Source organism: Somniosus microcephalus, chromosome 3 (genome assembly GCF_052327205.1).
Source record: "Somniosus microcephalus isolate GS21.2 chromosome 3, FLI_Smic_1.0, whole genome shotgun sequence".
In the NCBI taxonomy this organism is placed as follows: domain Eukaryota; kingdom Metazoa; phylum Chordata; class Chondrichthyes; order Squaliformes; family Somniosidae; genus Somniosus; species Somniosus microcephalus.
The window spans coordinates 107,256,074-107,268,851 of NC_140989.1; the positions used below are offsets into that span (position 1 = coordinate 107,256,074).

Here is a 12,778-nt window from a genome sequence, read left to right on the forward strand (position 1 = left end):
AATTCTTAAAGTGCATCCAGGAGAGCTTTTTGAGCCAGCATGTAGAAGGTCCTACAAGAGAGGGGGCGGTACTGGATCTAATTCTAGGGAATGTGGCCGGCCAAGTGGAAGAAGTGCTAGTAGGTGAGCACTTTGGTGACAGTGACCATAATATGGTGAGATTTAAGGTGGTCATGGAAAAGGACAGGGATGGGCCGGAAATAAAGGTTCTAAATTGGGGGAAGGCCGATTTTAATAGGATAAGGCAGGATCTGGCCAAAATGGACTGGGATCAGCTACTTGTAGGAAAATCCGCATCGGAGCAATGGGAGGCTGATGGGAGATTGAGATCATACAACGGCAACATGGTCCCGTAAAGGTCAAGGGTGGTTCCAAAAACCACAGGGAACCGTGGATGTCAGGGGATATACGAGAATGGATTAGAAAAAAAAGGAGGGCTTTTGGCAGATACAAAAGGCTAAAGACGGAGGAAGCCCTAGAGGAGTACAAAAAGTGCAGGGGGATACTTAAAAAAGAAATTAGGAGATCAAGGAGGGGCCATGAAATAACACTGGCGAGCAAAATAAAGGAAAATCCTAAGATGTTTTATAAGTATATTAAGGGTAAGAGGATAACTAGGGAAAAAATAGGGCCCATTAGGGACAAAAGTGGCAATCTGTGTGTGGAGCCGGGAGATGTAGGAGGGGTTCTAAATGAATTTTTTGCATCTGTTTTCACTATGGAGAGGGACGATGTAGACATAGAAATAGGGCGGGGGGACTGTGATATGCTCGAACACATTAACATCGAGAGGGAGGAGGTATTGGCGGTTTTAGCAGGCCTAAAAATGGATAAATCCCCAGGCCCGGACGAAATGTATCCCAGGCTGCTGTGTGAGGCAAAGGAAGAGATTGCGGGGGCTCTAACACACATATTCAGAACCTCTCTGGCCACAGGGGATGTGCCAGAGGACTGGAGAACCGCTAATGTAGTTCCATTATTCAAGAAGGGGAGTAGGGAAAAACCGGGGAACTACAGGCCAGTGAGCCTAACATCAGTGGTGGGAAAATTATTGGAAAAAATTCTGAGGGACAAAATCAGTCTCCACTTGGAGAGGCAAGGATTAATCAGGGATAGTCAACATGGCTTTGTCAAAGGAAGATCATGTCTGACTAATTTGATTGAATTTTTTGAGGGGGTGACTAGGTGTGTGGATGAGGGTAACGCAGTGGATGTGGTATACATGGATTTCAGTAAGGCCTTCGATAAAGTCCCGCACAGGAGACTGGTCAAGAAGGTAAGAGCCCATGGAATCCAGGGTGCCTTGGCACGTTGGATACAAAACTGGCTTAGTGGCAGAAGGCAGAGGGTGATGGTCGAAGGTTGTTTTTGTGACTGGAAGCCTGTGGCCAGTGGGGTACCACAGGGATCGGTGCTGGGTCCCTTGCTGTTTGTGGTCTATATTAATGACTTGGATATGAATGTAAAAGGTATGATCAGTAAGTTCGTGGATAATACAAAAATTGGTAGGGTGGTAAATAGCGAGGAGGGTAGTCTCAATCTGCAGGATGATATCGATGGGTTGGTCAGATGGGCGGAACAGTGGCAAATGGAATTTAACCCGGAAAAGTGCGAGGTGATGCACTTTGGGGGGACTAACAAGGCAAGGGAATACACAATGAATGGTAAGACCCTAGGCAAGACGGAGGGTCAGAGGGATCTGGGTGTGCAAGTACACAGATCCCTGAAGGCGGCGGAACAGGTGGATAAGGTGGTAAAAAAGACATATGGGATACTTGCCTTCATTAGCCGAGGCATAGAATATAAGAGCAAGGAGGTTATGATGGAGCTGTATAAAACACTGGTTAGGCCACAGCTGGAATACTGTGTGCAGTTCTGGTCGCCACACTACAGGAAGGATGTGATAGCTTTGGAGAGGGTGCAGAGGAGATTCACCAGGATGCTACCAGGGCTGGAACGCTTCAGCTATGAAGAGAGACTGGGCAGATTGGGTTTGTTTTCCTTGGAGCAGAGGAGGCTGAGGGGGGACATGATTGAGATGTACAAAATTATGAGGGGCATAGATAGGATGGATACTAAGGAGCTTTTTCCCTTAGTAGAAGGGTCAATAACTAGGGGGCACAGATTCAAGGTAAAGGGCGGGAGGTTTAGAGGGGATTTGAGAAAGAACTTTTTCACCCAGAGGGTGGTTGGAGTCTGGAACTCACTGCCCGGAAGGGTTGTGGAGGCTGGAACCCTCACAACATTCAAGACGCATTTGGATGAGCACTTGAAATGCCATAGCATACAAGGCTACGGACCAAATGCTGGAATATGGGATTAGATTAGACAGGGCGTGATGGCCGGCGCGGACACGATGGGCCGAAGGGCCTCTATCCGTGCTGTATAACTCTATGACTCTATGACTCTATAAGATTTAGATTAACAATGGAGAGGAGCAAGGAACAATCTAGAGTGAAACTTCTAAACTGGAATAGGGCTAACTTCAATGGGATGCAAAAGCATCTAGCCAGAGTAAAATGGAACCAAAGACTGACAGGAAAAACTGTAATGGGACAATGGGTGATCTTTAAGGAGGAGATGCTCCAAGTACAGTCTAGGTACATTCCAACAAGAGGGAAGGGTAAAGGAACCAAAGCAAGGGCTCCTTGGATGACGAGGGAAATTGAGAAGATGATGAAACAAAAAAAGAGGGTGTATGATGAATGTCAGGTGAATTCTTCAAGGGAGAACCAGACCAAATACAATAAGTTGAGAGGGGAAGTGAAGGTGAAAATAAGATTGGCAAAGAGAGAATGTGAGAGTAGAACGGTTAACATAAAAGAGAACCCAAAAATCTTCTACCGGCATGTAAACAGTAAGCGGGTAGTAAGAGGCGGGGTGGGGCCTATTAGGGACAAAGAAGGTGATATTTGCTTAGAGGCGCAAGGCAAGGCTAGAATACTCAATGAGTACTTTGTATCAGTGTTTACTAAGGAGGTGGATGCTAACAAATTATCGATAGAAGTGGAAAAGGTAGAAGCAATGGAGGGGGTGAAAATTGATAGGATGTACTAGAAAGACTGGATATGCCTGGAGTGGATAAGTCGCCTGGCCCAGATGGCTTGCATCCCAGGTTGCTAAGGGAATTGGGGGAAGAGATAGCAGAAGGGCTTGCCACAATTTTCCAATCTTCCCTAGGTGCGGGGGAGGTGCGTGAGGATTGGAAAGTGGCAAATGTGACACCATTGTTCAAGAAAGGGTATAAGGACAATCCTAGTAACTACAGGCCGATCAGTTTAACATCAGTGGTGGGTAAAGTTTTAGAAACAATAATCGAGGAAAAAAATTAATGGGCACTTGGAGAGGTTTAAGCTAATTAAGGAGAGCCAACACTGATTTGTAAAAGGCAGATCATGTTTGACTAATCTAATTGAATTTTTTTGTTGAAGTAACAGGGAGGATTGATGTAAAGAATGTAATGGATGTTGTCTACATGGATTTTAGGAAGATGTTTGACAAAGTACCACATAGAAGGCTGGTTAACAAAATTGAGGCTCATGGAATAGGTGGGTCGGTGGCAGCTTGGATAAGGAATTGGCTTAAGGACAGAAAACAGCAAGTTCTGGTAAATGGCTATTTTTCAGACTGGAGGATGGTAGACAGTGGTGTTTCCCAAGGGTCAGTGATGGGGCCACTGCTTTTTTTGAGATATATATAAATGACCTGGATATTGGAATACAGAGTAGAATTTCTAAATTTGCCGATGACACCAAACTTGGGGGTTTGGCAAACGGTGGGGATGATACCAATCAACTGCAACAGGACATAGAAAGGCTAGCAGAATGGGCAGACAAGTGGCAGAGGGAATTTAGTACAGAGAAGTGTGAGGTGATGCATTTTGCTAGAAGGAACAGGGAGAGGCAATATACACTTAATGGCACAGTTTTAAAGAGTGTGCAGGGTCAGAGGGACCTGGGAGTTAATGTGCATAGGTCCCTGAAGGTGGCGGGACATATTGAAAGAGCGGTTAGCAAAGCATATGGGATCTTGGGCTTCATAAGTAGAGGTATTGAGTACAAAAGTAGAGAAGTTATGCTGAACCTTTATAAAGCACTGGTTAGGCCACAACTGGAGTATTGCATCCAGTTCTGGTCATCACATTTTAGGAAGGATGTGCAGATTCTTGAGAGGTTGCAGAGGAGATTTACCAGAATGGTTCCGGGGATGGGGGATCTTAGCTACAAGGACAGGTTGGAGAAGCTGGATTTGTTTTCGTTGGAGCAAAGGAGGTTCAGGGGTAATTTGATAGAGGTGTACAAGATTATGACAGGTTTGGATAGACTAGATGGGGAAAGGTTCCCACTAGTTGATGGTACAAGGATTAGGGGACACAGATTTAAGGTTTTGGGCAAGAGATACAGGGGTGATGTGAGGAAAAGCTTTTTTACGCAGCGAGTGGTGAGGACCTGGAACTCGCTGCCGATGGAAGTGGTGGAAGCGGAGACACTCAATGTTTTCAAGGGGAGACTGGATAGGCACCTGAGGGAAATAAACTTGCAGGGCTATGGGAATAGAGCGGGGGTATGGGACTGACTGGATTACTCTACAGAGAGCCGGCACAGACTCGATGGGCCGAATTGTAAGGGGTTTCGTCCTCGAGAGGTTTCCCTGAGGTTTCTCTCTCCAGAGGCCTCTCTCTCTTGCACAGTAAACCTTGAGTGGTTCGACCCACTCGCCCCTTAGATTCTATACTCTGGACTTTGGGGCAGGAACTACAATGTAGAGAAAACTCTTGTAGACCAAGTTTGATGAAACAAAATGAAATTTTATTGCATAAGGAAAAATATCAAATCAAATGCAAGCAGATAAGGGAATACATGGGAGGGAAAAACACACAAACAAATCATAACGACACAGTACTAACTAAAGCAAATACAGGCATCTTATACTCTACAAAGATCATCATGAAATAAGGAAACACACGGAACATCGAGGGACAACAACTCATGTTAATTTTACCCTTAAATCCACCTCCTTATTAAACCTATCTAGATCTGATTGTGAAGGGCCAGAAACATGCTCACCAATCCCACTAGGAAGTGCAAGGTTTTGAAATCGAGTCTGTGTTTGATCCTTTCAGGCGTCTCGTCTCCACGTGGATCGTGGGGCTCCTGCGAGCTGCGCCACCCCTCCTGAGGTGGGGGTCGGGGGCGGCTGGACACCGGCGGGCCTGGACGTCGGCGGGGTCGAGGATCGGCGGCTCGACCCTGGTTAGAGGAGCCTTGGGCTGGCTCCCATCGCTTCTTCAGTTTCCTTTCTCTTCTCCCGAGCCGGGGTGGCTGGAAGGTTTCTTCGCTTGGGACCTTTATTATTTTGTTTCTTCTCCCAAGCTGGGTCGATGGCCTCTTTTTCCGGCAACGGCCCGGGGACGGTCGATGATCTCCCGATGTGCTTCCCCGGGGCGGAACGCTGGTTTCGAGACGGCCTTTTCGGTGTTGGCTTTCTTCTTCCTCCTGCAATTGACTGCTCCTTCTTCTGGGTGTCCGGATTCAAGCTGCGTGTTTCCAGCTCTCCAACCTGGCGTGTCTGTGTTCAAGCTCAAGCCTGCTTCCCCTCCAGCTGCCAGCGTGTTCACTGCCCAAAAAGTCTCTCCAGATATACCTTTCTTCCAGAGGCTTCACTTCCCGCCCAAAATCAGGTTAGTCTTTGTTTTATTTTTGGCGGGCTGGGAGCACAGTGGGGTAGTTATTATATTTTAAAATGTCTTAAACGGCTGGTAACAGGCCCATCTCTGGTTCGGAATTACCTCCATTGTTTTGAATGTCCTGCTGATCTCGTTATCTAGTCCTGGGTGCTGTTCTCATGAATATGAAATTGTCCCCTTTTGTCTGGGGCAACATTTTCATGGCCTCTGTCTCCAGGCCGATCTTGACTAGATCTGCATCTAATCCATATGCATACCTGTGGGTCTGGTTTCGTTCTCTCAGGAACAGCTTCCAGAACTTACTGTGGGTTGAATCCACAAATCTGTCTGAGGTTGCGCAGGAACCATTTTAAAGTGTCCCAATAAGTTGGTCACATGGTATGGCGGCCATTTTGTATGCCCCTTTTTCTGGGCTTCTTTTAAAACAGTCTTTAAAATCATGGCCTCTTCTGCCATTTGACCCTTATTAATATAAAGTCCAATTTTGCGAATCCTACAGAATGACCTCCTTCTGTGCCGTTATGACTCTATGACCTGCAGCGGCTTCTCTTCCTGCTCCCGCATCGTTACCTCTGGTGTCCTGCAAGGATCTTTCCTTGGCCCCTTCCTATTTCTGACCTACATGTTGCCCCTTGGCGACATCATTCAAAAACGGTGTCAGTTTCCACATGTATGCTGATGACACCCAGCTCTACCTCACTACCACTTCTCTCGACCCCTCCACAGTCTCTAACATGTCAGACTGACATCCAGTTCTGGATGAGCAGAAATTTTCTTCAATTAAATATTGGGAAGACCGAAGCCATTGTTTTCGGTCCCTGCCAAAAACTCCATTCCCTAACATCTGTCTGAGGCTGAACCACACTGTTTGCAACCTTGGTGTCCTATTTGACCCTGAAATGAGCTTCAGAACACATATCCACAGCACAACTAAGACCACCTATTTCCACCTCTGTAACATTGCCCGTCTCCGCCCCGCCTCAGCTCATCTGCTGCTGAAACCCTCATTCATGCCTTTGTTACCTCTAGACTTGACTATTGCAACGCACTCCTGGCTGGCCTCCCACATTCTACCCTACAGGTCATCCAAAACTCAGCTGCCCGTGTCCTAACTCGCACCAAGTTCCGTTCACCCAGCACCCCTGTGCTTGCTGACCTATATTGGCTCCTGGTTAAGCAATGCCTCGATTTAAAAATTCTCATCCTTGTTTTCAAATCCCTGCATGGCCTCGCCCCTCCCTATCTCAGTAATCTCCTTCAGCCCCACAAACCCCTGAGATATCTGTGATCCTCTAATTCTGCCCTCTTGAGCATCCCTGATTATAATCGCTCCACCATTGGTGGCCTTGCCTGCAGCTGCCTGGGCCCCAAGCTCTGGCACTCCCTCCCTAAACCTCTTTGTCTCTCTAACTCTTTTTCCTCCTTTAAGACACTCCTTAAAACCTACCTCTTTGACCAAGCTTTTGGTCACCTACCCTAATTTCTCCTTATGTGGCTCGGTGTCAAATTTTTTGTTTTATAATACTCCTGTGAAGCGCCTTGGGATGTTTTACTACGTTAAAAGCACTATATAAGTGCAAGTTGTTGTTGTTGTATCATTGTATGATTCTGTGCGTCTGTGTTAAATCTCACCATTAAAAGTGTACTTGTGCTGTTAAGTAGCAGCCCATACGTTCTGCGGCAAGTTTAATTGGTAATTCAGGTGCAAATGCAGCCAATTCTTGAATCACACGGTGATGTTGACGGCTAGCTGCCGTTTTCGTCCAGCAAATTGTGGCAATTCACAATTCACAGGGTATCTCTTCCTCACCACACATTGCTGGATGATTTACACATTAATAACGGCAAACGCTATTAAACACACCGTTATCTTCCCAGCAAATTCGGGCCCAATTTCTTTCCTTATTCTGTGCTCGGTTTTTCTTTGTTTTTTCTTTTATTATTTCCTTTGTTCTGTTACACTTTTCTTTCCTATCATCTCTCCCCCGTTTCTTTTTCTCCTTCATTCATCTTTTCTCTTTCTTTCCAATAGTAGCATTAAAACATTTGGGAGGGGGGAAATTCCTCTGTGCAATATATTTATGTGATGGGGAAAGTCAAAGTGGCATGTGACTTAGCTTGAGGGATAAATATAATGGACAGAGGCACTTTTCCCTCAAATTTTAGCGTCTCTACAACCTAGGTTAGTAAATGTTATTACTACTTTCACTTGATACTAGTGTAAGGGTAATAGAATAAAATGTTGAATTGCACAGTGCAACTGTGCAAATCTGCTAAGTACAGGCGTCAGACCTGCCTTTCTCCTGGAGCATACGAACCTTTATCCTTACTAGTAACTTCATTGGAACTATTTTCTACTCTTAAGTGATCTTAGTTATTACTATATTATTCTCCAATCCCCCCTACCCCCACCCAATTTGGTTTACAACTATAAAAAACAAACTTCTTCACAGGCACATTAAAAAGCAAAGAACTGCAAATACTGGAAATCTGAAACAAAAACAGAATAAAATGCAGAAGCATTTTCTATGTAAATACACACATATTTGACCAATCAAGTTGATAGGTATTATTATCACATCAATTATACATGAAATCATTATGATACAATTAGTATAATGTCCTTCTGGCTCTTCCTCTCCAAATTAAAACAAAATATACCAAATATGTTTTCATGAATGCAGTGCCCCTTTAAGCTTATTCAACAAGAGTATTGACCAGCTCAGTGATAAAGGTGATGGTTTATTTCTGGGACTTGGCTTTACAACCATCCTACAATGATGGGAAGCAAGGGCAGAGCTAGGATTGCAGTGGGCATGGGCAACAGGAATGTAACATGGGTACATGTAAAGGCGCTCTTAGATTGGGTATTGTTGAAGCAGAGAGATCTTTACTCTGTCTCTGACATAGGGGTGCTTGGTGTTTATATTTGGCAGCCCAGAGTTGACATTCCTCAACTTCATGGGCAAAAATTCAGCCAACCAACATTAAAAATGAATAAATGAAAGAAAGACAGATCTATAGTTCTGAAATCAGCTTTAGTATGCATGAACAAAACCAGGTCACCTATACCTAACAAGAGTATGAATGCTTAATGCTGGAGCTTTAGAGAATGAGCATGCTCAATATTCCATTCATTGTCTAAATCACTTATACAAAAATAGTATACATCCTTGCCTCAGTCCTATCTGGCAATCAAAGAAGTCCATTATACTCAAATTAATGAAGAGACAATATTTAACAGTGTGGTACATGGCCTTCAGACTGCTTACTATATCACTCTATAGTCTTATCATTTCTAACTCTCTTAAAAGACACTGCATCAACTTACTTTGGAGAAGAATTCATAAAACACACAATAAACTGCATAGTGCGAGGGGTATTTTGTATTAAAGTATTTGAAGTAAATCTGTTTTTGCTATATACAAGCCTGCCTGTGATTCCATGATTCTTATCAATCAGGGTGTGCACCGGTAACATTCATTCATGATTTGCAAGAAGCTCATTGATCAATAATTAGTGCAGTCATCAAAGAGGATATGTAAAGGGGTAAGTATAGATACAGGTGGGATAACCTTGCTCCAAACAAAAATCACTCTTTCAGGAAGACAATGTTTCTTTAATTAAAAAGTACACATACTTAAGTATTGGTGCTAACTTCCGAAAGTCAATCATCATAATATTGTCAGACACGTGGCAATGCAATATAATAATGGCACAATTTAAGCAACATTCTGAGATACAATGATTGTAGTGTACTTTTAAGGCATAAGATTGGTTTATTCCTTGGCTGAGGAAAGCTCATTAGTGCAATGAACTCAGCTTTTACTACCTGTGTGAGCTTCAAGCAACTGAATAAACATTTGTTATTCCTTACTTTGCATTTCAGGTGTGATCACTGGGACTGCTTTGTTATACACAGACTCATTTCTAAACAACAAACACAATTCATTGACTTAATTTGGTAGCTAGTTTCCAGGAGTCATCAACGGAAGCAGTCATTTAAGGTTCACAAACACAGCACATCTCTTTATTGAATAGTTTTCAGAATTTCCCTGGACAAAGACATGGGAGGTATCAAATCACCTTGAGCATTTACAATTACCCAGATTAAGTTTAACTGATTATGATAATCTAACAGAGCAACAGTTTCTTTTGATATTTTATATCACACTGGTGGCATAAGCAGAATTCTCAATGGTAAACTATTGAAAGTCAAATCGCATGATAGAATTAGAATTTCACATTCAGTTTGAGGGTGAGAAACTTGGGTCTGAAACTAGTGTCTTTATCTTAAATAAAGGCAATTACAAAGGTACGAAGACAGAGTTGGCTAAAGTGCACTGGGAAAATAGGTTAAAGGGTAAGACGGTAGAAAAGCAGTGGCAGACATTTAAAGAGATATTTCATAACTCTCAGCAAAGGTTCCAGTGAGAAGGAAAGACTACGAGAAGGATGAACCATTCGTGGCTAACTAAGGAAGCTAAGGATGGTATTAAATTGAAAGAAAAGGCACACAATGTTGCAAAGATTAGTGGTAGGCCAGAGGATTGGGACATTTTTAGAAACCAGCAAAAAAAAATAATAAAGAGGGAGAAGATAGATTATGAGAATAAACTAGCAAGAAATATTTAAAAAAGACAGTAAGAGCTTCTATAGTTATATAAAAAGGAAGAGAGTAGCTGAAGTAAACGTTGGCCCTTAGAGGATGAGACAGGGGAATTAATAACGGGAAACAGGGAAATGGTAGAGAGTTTGAACAAATATTTTGTATCGGTCTTCACGGTAGAAGACACTAAAAGCATCCCAATAATAATAGATAATCAAAGGGAAAAAGGGAGGGAAGTACTTAAAACAATCACTATCACTAGAGAAAAAGTACTTGGCAAACTAATGGGACTAAAGGCTGACAAGTCCCCTGGGCTTGATGGCCTGCATCCTAGGATCTTAATAGAAGTGGCTGCAGAGATAGTGTATGCAATGGTTGCAATCTGCCAAAATTCCATGTATTCTTGAATGGTCCCAGCAGATTGGAAAACCACAAATGTAACGTCCCTTTTCAAGAAAGGAGGGAGACATAAAGCAGGAAACTATAGGCCAGTTAGCCTAACATCTGTTATTGGGAAAAGGCTGTAATCCATTATTAAGGAAGTAGTAGCAGGACATTTAGAAAATTATAAGACAATCAAGCAGAGTCAACATGGTTTTATGAAAGGGAAATCGTGTTTGACAAGTTTACTAGAGTTCTTTGAGGATGTAACGAGCAGGGTGGATAAAGGGGAACCAGTAGATGTAGTGTATTTGGATTTCCAGAAGGCATTCGATAAGGTGCCACATAAGAGGTCACTGCATAAGATAAGAGCTCATGGTGTTAAGAACATAAGAACATAAGAAATAGGAGCAGGAGTAGGTCATTCGGCCCTTCGAGCCTGCTCCGCCATTCAATGAGATCATGGCTGATCTTCTGCCTCAACTCCATTCACCAGCCCTATCGCCATATCCCTTGATGCCTTTACTGGTCAGAAATCTATCGACTTCTGTTTTGAATACACCCAATGACTGAGCCTTCACAGCCCTCTGGGGTAGAGAATTCCAAAGATTCATCACCCTCTGTGTGAAGAAATGTCTTCTCATCTCAGTCCTGAATGGCCTACCCTTTATCCTGAGGCTGTGGCCCCTGGTTCTAGACTCCCAGCCAAGGGAAACATTCTCCCAGCATCTATCCTATCAAGCCCTGTAATAATTTTGTATGCTTCAATGAGATCCCCTCTCATTCTTCTGAATTCAAGAGAACACAGTCCTAGTTTACTCAATCTCTTCTCATACGACAGTCCCGCCATCCCAGGAATCAATCTCGTGAACCTTCGTTGCACTCCCTCTATGGCAAGTATATCCTTCCTTAGGTAAGGAGACCAAAATTGTACACAGTACTCTAGGTGTGGTCTCACCAAGGCCCTATATAATTGGAGTAAGACTTCTTTACTCCTGTATTCAAATCCTCTTGTAATGAAGGTCAGCATACCATTTGCCTTCCTAATGGCTTGCTGCACCTGCACATTCACTTTCAGTGACTCATGTACAAGGACACCTAGGTCTCTTTGAGCATCTGCATTCCCCAATCTTTCACCATTTAGGAAATACTCTGCCTTTCTGTTTTTTCTACCACAGTGGATAACTTCACATTTATCCACATTATATTCCATCTGCCATGTTCTCGCCCACTCACTGAGCCTGTCGAGATCCCCTTGAAGCCTCTTCACACCCTCTTCACAACTGACACTGGCATCTAGCTTTGGAGTCCAGAACCAGGGGACACAGTCTAAGGATAAAGGGTAGGCCATTTAGGACAGAAATGAGGAGGAATTTCTTCACCCAATGAGTGGTGAACCTGTGGAACTCTCTACCACAGAAGGCGGTGGAGGTCAGTTCATTAAATATATTCAAGAAGGAGTTGGATATATTTCTTAAGGCTAAAGGGATCAAGGGGTATGGGGAGAAAGCAGGGACTGGGTACTAAATTTGGATGATCAGCCATGATCGCATTGAATGGTGGAGCAGGCTCGAGGGGCCGAATGGCCTACTCCTGCTCCTATCTTCTATGTTTTCTATGTATCATCAGTAAATTTGGAAATGTTACATTTAGTCCCCTCATCCAAATCATTGATATAGATTGTGAATAGCTAGGGCCCAGGTACCGATCCTTGCGGTACCCCATTAGTCACAGCCTGCCATCCTGAAAAAGACCCATTTATCCCTACTCTTTGTTTTCTGTCTGTTAACCAATTCTCAATCCATGCTAGTATATTACCCCCATTTCCATGTGCCCTAATTTTGTTCACCAACCTCTTATGTGGGACCTTGTCAAAGGCCTTCTGAAAATCCAGATACACCACATCTACCGGTTCCCCTTTGTCTACTCCACTAGTTACATCCTCAAAGAACTCCAATAGGTTTGTCAAACAGGATTTCCCTTTCATAAATCCATGCTGACTCTGCCCAATCTTACTATTAGTTTCTAAGTGCCCTGTTATTGCATCCTTTATAACAGATTCCAGCATTTTCCCAGCTACTGATGTGAGGCTAACAGGTCTG

At 43.5% G+C, this 12,778-nt stretch overlaps 1 long non-coding RNA gene across 1 annotated transcript in view; it reads right to left on the reverse strand.

Moving 5' to 3' along the window:
- Nucleotides 1–4,875: 4,875 nt before the first annotated feature.
- Nucleotides 4,876–12,778, reverse strand: part of LOC147121249 (uncharacterized) — a 263,348-nt gene continuing 255,445 nt past the window's right edge. The window contains exon 4 of the long non-coding RNA XR_015077519.1: nt 4,876–8,176. This is a non-coding gene — a long non-coding RNA (uncharacterized LOC147121249). The remainder of the gene's footprint in view (nt 8,177–12,778) is intronic.